We start from the raw sequence: 5,271 nt of genomic DNA, 5'->3' as shown, positions 1-5,271 counted from the left end.
TTTGTGGAACTCTTAGTAATTTGGTTATATTATAAAATGCATGAATGGAAGGAATAGGAGGTTAGGGGTGATAATGCTAAAAAAAATAGGTTGGAGGGGCAGCTAGGTGGCACAGTGGATAGAGCACCGGCCCTGGATTCAGGAGGACCTGAGTTCAAATCTGACCTCAGACACTTAACACTTGTTAGCTGTGTGACCCTGGGCAAGTCACTTAACCCCCAATTGCCTCACTAAAAAAAAATTGTTGGAGCCAGATTGTAGAAGACCTAGGATGCCTATCCAAGGAATATTAGGTCACTGGGCCTAATATTCATGCCACTCCAAATCTCCCTCAGTTAAGGAGCCCAAGTGAGTCCAGTTTCCATTCCAGACTAACTCGCAAGAACAAAAAGATGGGTCAGTGAAAGAAAAGAGGGGACAAGGGCGATCAGGCTTTGTACCATCCACATTCCGCTGATGATCAGGACTCTTAAGAATTAGGGGCCTTAGGGGGCAGCTAGGTGGGCCAGTGGATAAAGCACTGGCCTTGGATTCAGGAGGACTTGAGTTCAAAACCAGCCTCAAATGATACTTGATACTAGCTGTGTGACCCTGGGCAAGCCACTTAATCCTCACTACCCTGAAAATTGCCACAAACAAACAAAAAAAGAATTAGGGGCTTTTAACAATAACAACAGCAATAATAAGTAATAATTCCCATTTCTATAGTAAAGTCAGGACAATAATATTTGCACAACTTGCCCCACCCCAAGGATGGCTACCCTGTGCCTACCTCACAAGAGAGGAAAGTACTTTAGAAAGTTTAAAGGGGGTAGGGAAGTGAAAGGGTAGGGACAGGGATAGGAATAGTACCACCCCTAAAAGAAAACAAAATAAGGCTAGAAAGAAGCACAAACAAGACAGTTTTGAAAGTTACATAATGACTTTACAATATACTTTTTTTTTTTTGGTGAGACAATTGAGGTTAAGTGACTTGCCCAGGGCCACACAGCTAGTAAGTGTCAGAGGCCAGATTTGAACTTAGGTACTCCTAACTCCACTCTATCCACTGCGACAACTAGCTGCCCCTACAATATACTTTAAAAGAAAAGCAAGCAATACATAATAAATATTCATAGTTTCATATAGAATCCTCTTTCTGTTCAACAATGCATGTGTAAGTACTTATTGTGTTTGGTGTTTACGTTCAGGAAAAAACATGATTTTAAAAAGAAAGCTTAAGACATTATATAAATGAATTATTGTTACTGTTGTCACATCATTATCTCATTCTCATCTTTTCTGATGAGGTTCAGACAGAAATGTTCTTGGGACAACTGTCTACCCTATTTTTTTATTTAATGTTCTATGTAATATTTCACAAGTTTATAAAATAACTAATTGTTTCATTTGAATAAAAGTATTACAACAAAAGCTCATCCCCTGCTAGCTCCTAAAATTCACCTCAGTATGACTCCAGTAGCAGAAAGGACAACAGAAATGATACGTACCTCATCCTATTCCCATATGATTTTGATCTCCTCATAGAAGTCTATACATTTTGAAAGTATCTTATTCTGTGTAGCTTAGGAACTATGATTATTGCACGTGGCAACATCTAATAAAAATATTGCTTAAGTTTTTATTGATCAGTGTTATATTGGGGTGATTATCAGCAATGCCTCAGTCTGTAATGATAGTTCAATTCCAGTGCAGTTTATTGGCTGAGTTCTCTAGAATATTTTGAGATCTATATTTGTAGTAAGAAACATTTGTTATCTATCTGTTCATGAAAGATAGCAAGCTTCTGATCTACCTTATAACTCTAGCCACCAGGTCATGTCTTGCTAGGTATTTGATAGGGTTAAAGGTTTACAGACTGCAGTGATGGGTTGCATAGTCTGTTTCCCTGAATAACCTAAATTGATCACAAAATTTGGGATCCTTAAGGATAACCTTTCTGTAGTTTCCTGTGGCCATGACCTGGTCCTGGATTGCTGTCATAAACTTCTCTATTTCCACAAACAAATCCACATGACTCTGCCATTTAATTAATGTTCTCTGTTGACATATTATTGACTGAGTTTGTTCAGGTGTTTCCCATGGAGGGCTTTTTTATTTCATTCTTGAATCTTAGCTATTTAATGGGCTTCAACAACTTTCATTTACTTCAGGTCCAATAGTATGTGCCTATTGTCCCCTTTAATATTGCTCAATGATATCTGTTTGTTCCAAAAGTATTTCTGTAGGTTCTTTAACCTATTTAGCATGTACTCTAAGAATAGCTATCAACCCCCTTCTCTCTCTTTGAAGGGAAAATGTAAATCTATTGTTGCCTTAGAGTGATGAACCCTGTGTTTTATTACAAACACATACATTTTTATTAATGTAAGGATGGGAAGGCCACTCCAGTCTCAGCTAATAACAGACATATGGATGGAATCAATCAAAAGTAAACGAGGTATGAAGAATTCCTTAATCGATTTGAAAGGATCGTAGTAGATTTTGATGAAAACAGATGATGCCACACAGGAGATCTGCTGCAATTGGTTAAAGAGAATCAACCACACCCAACTGATTAAATATAAATACTGGACTAAATATAAAAAGAGCAGTCCAGCTCAGAGCCAGTCATTTGAGTAATGGCTGAATCCAGATGTGAAGACTCCTGCAAAATAATAGCAAGGAATGGAGATCCCATTGAGGAGGGGAGAAGAGAAGAGAAGAGCAAGTGAGCAACTATCTCTCCTTTTCCACACCATCTCCCCTATCTTGACCAAGTATGAAATTGGAAAGGTCAAAAGGTGTGGAAGTCCCATCAATGTGTGTTGGTAGCAGTGTCTGCTAAAGCTATTAGCATCATCCTGGAGCAGGAGGGGCTGATAACCACATCTGAATTGGAACCTGGGGGACACATGAGAATAAACCAGACACATTGAGAAAAGGCATCTTCATGATTCCACAAGGGCACCACTGCTCAGTGCCCAGAAGAGAATTAAACTTAAGAGGAATTTTATAAGGATTCCAAGGAGGCAGTAATCAGGAACTATGAATTTACCCTCTGACCACATGTGCTCTCTAATTTTGAGCCCACTCTCCCCAAGATCTTATTGTTCAAGAGGAGAGTATATACCTCATTATCCTTAAGAAGAGGGCACAGCAAACCATAGGCAAAGAGCCAATTCTGGCTCACCATGTGGTTTTGTACAACCAGTAGGCTAAGAATAAATTTTACATTTTTAAAAAATTCAATAAAACCTTATTTAAAGGGGGCAGCTAGGTGATGCAGTGGATAAAGCACTGGCCCTGGATTCAGAAGGACCTGAGTTCAAATCTGACCTCAGACACTTGACACTTACTAGCTGTGTGACCCTGGCAAGTCACTTAACCCCCATTGCCCTGGGGGGAAAAAAAGAAAAAGAAGAAGATAATAGTCTGGCTGATAATATGTACCACAACAGTGAGGTTCATGAACAATAATACTAGAAAATCATTACCCTTCCTCAGGGTTAACCCTAAAACCCTGAGAAGAATTATGCAAATGAGTTGGAGAGGTGGTCAGATGGGAGTGTTACATTAGGATACTTTCCAGATCTTTTGAGGTTCATTTTACAGTTCTTTGAAAGAGATAAACCCAGTCCCTTGAACACACAGACATTAAAACTGGTACTACCCTTGTGTCAGTAGCTTTAAATGTGTTCTTTTGTTTAGCTTTGATTGTAAGATGCCAGTAAGTCTCTTAACATAGTCAGCCACAACCTTTTCTTTAATATCTTTATACTCAATTGTGTTGCCTGAAGGAGACCGATGTATTTGTAGGCACCACTTTTATATATTAGCTCAATGTGATTGAGGTTCAAGGCCTTCACTTTAATCTTTTTCTTGGTGTATACTAAAAGTTTTACTTTGTAAGAGGCTATGAAGGGGCAGCTAGGTGGCGCAGTGGATAGAGCACCGGCCCAGGAGTCAGGATGACCTGAATTCAAATCCAGCCTCAGACACTTAACACTTACTGGCTGTGTGACACTGGGCAAGTCACTTAACCCCAATTGCCTCACCAAAAAACAAACAAACAAACAAACAAAGAGGCTATGAAGACAGCAATGTGTTCCTTGATTTTTGGCTTCTTTACTCTCACTCTCTGCCTCTGCCTCCTCCTGACCACTTCATAACCCACAATGGAATAAGCTATCTCCTTTGCCAAGGGCTTTCTGGCTGGTGGCATTGGAGCTATCTCCGAGACTGTGGCACTCCCCATGGAAAGAGTGAAACTACTGCTACAGGTACAGAATGCAAGTAAATAAATTGTGGCTGATAAGCAATACAAGGGCTCAATGGATTAGAGAGTCCACACTCCAAAAGAACAAGCAGTAGATTCTTTCTGATGGGGTAACTTAGCCAATATCATCATATATTTCCCCACTCCAGCCCTTAATTTCACTTTTAAGAAATAGATGTTTTGGGGAGAAGTGGACAAGTGCATATAGTTTTAGAATTATTTCAGTTAGCAATCTTGCTTCTAGTGGCACAGCTGGACTCCACCTTTTGCATTTTATAAGATGCTTGGAAGCTTATACTGGGAATTCTGGCACTGAGAGAATTCAAGGCCTGGGAGACTTGCCTAGTGAAAATTGCCAGAATTTGTGATTTGTATCAAGGTCTCAATGTCTCAGTGCAGGGCATTATTATTTATATAATAGTCTACTTTGGAACCCATAATACAGCAAAAGTCATGCTCCCAAATCCTACCAACATTCATATTGTGATAAGTTGGATAACTGCACAATTGGTGACTGCTATAGCAATTATGACCTCCTATTCCTTTGATACAGTAAGCTGATGAAGGATAATACAGTCTAAGTGTAAAGGAGCTGATATCATGCACACCAGAATAATTGACTCCTGGAAGAAGACTGCTGAAGACAAAGCATTCTTCAAAAGTACCTGTTCTTAGAGGAATGGATAGAGCTTTCTGGCCTGTCCTATATAGTGGGTTGAAGAAGCTAATTTAAATATACCCTGGGGGCAGCTAGGTGGTGCAGTGGATAAAGCACCAGCCCTGGATTCAGGAGGACCTGAGTTCAAATCCAGCCTCAGACACTTGACACTAGCTGTGTCTCCCCAAAACATCTATTTCTTTTTATTGATAGTCTGTGACCCTGGGCAAGTCATTTAACCCTCATTACCCCACCAAAAAAATAAATAAATAAAATAAATATATCCTAACTAAAAATGGAAACAATGAGTATAGATCATACAGAATACTTAGCAATACTTAGCACTTTGGACCAC

At 39.5% G+C, this 5,271-nt stretch overlaps 1 pseudogene; it reads left to right on the top strand.

Annotated features, from left to right (window-relative positions):
* Positions 1-2,373: 2,373 nt before the first annotated feature.
* On the top strand, positions 2,374-4,991 carry LOC122738810 (annotated as a pseudogene).
* The last annotated feature ends 280 nt before the right edge of the window (positions 4,992-5,271 follow it).

The sequence above is a fragment of the Dromiciops gliroides genome, chromosome 2 (genome assembly GCF_019393635.1).
Source record: "Dromiciops gliroides isolate mDroGli1 chromosome 2, mDroGli1.pri, whole genome shotgun sequence".
In the NCBI taxonomy this organism is placed as follows: Eukaryota; Metazoa; Chordata; class Mammalia; order Microbiotheria; family Microbiotheriidae; genus Dromiciops; species Dromiciops gliroides.
This window is presented reverse-complemented; position numbering and strand designations above follow the sequence as displayed.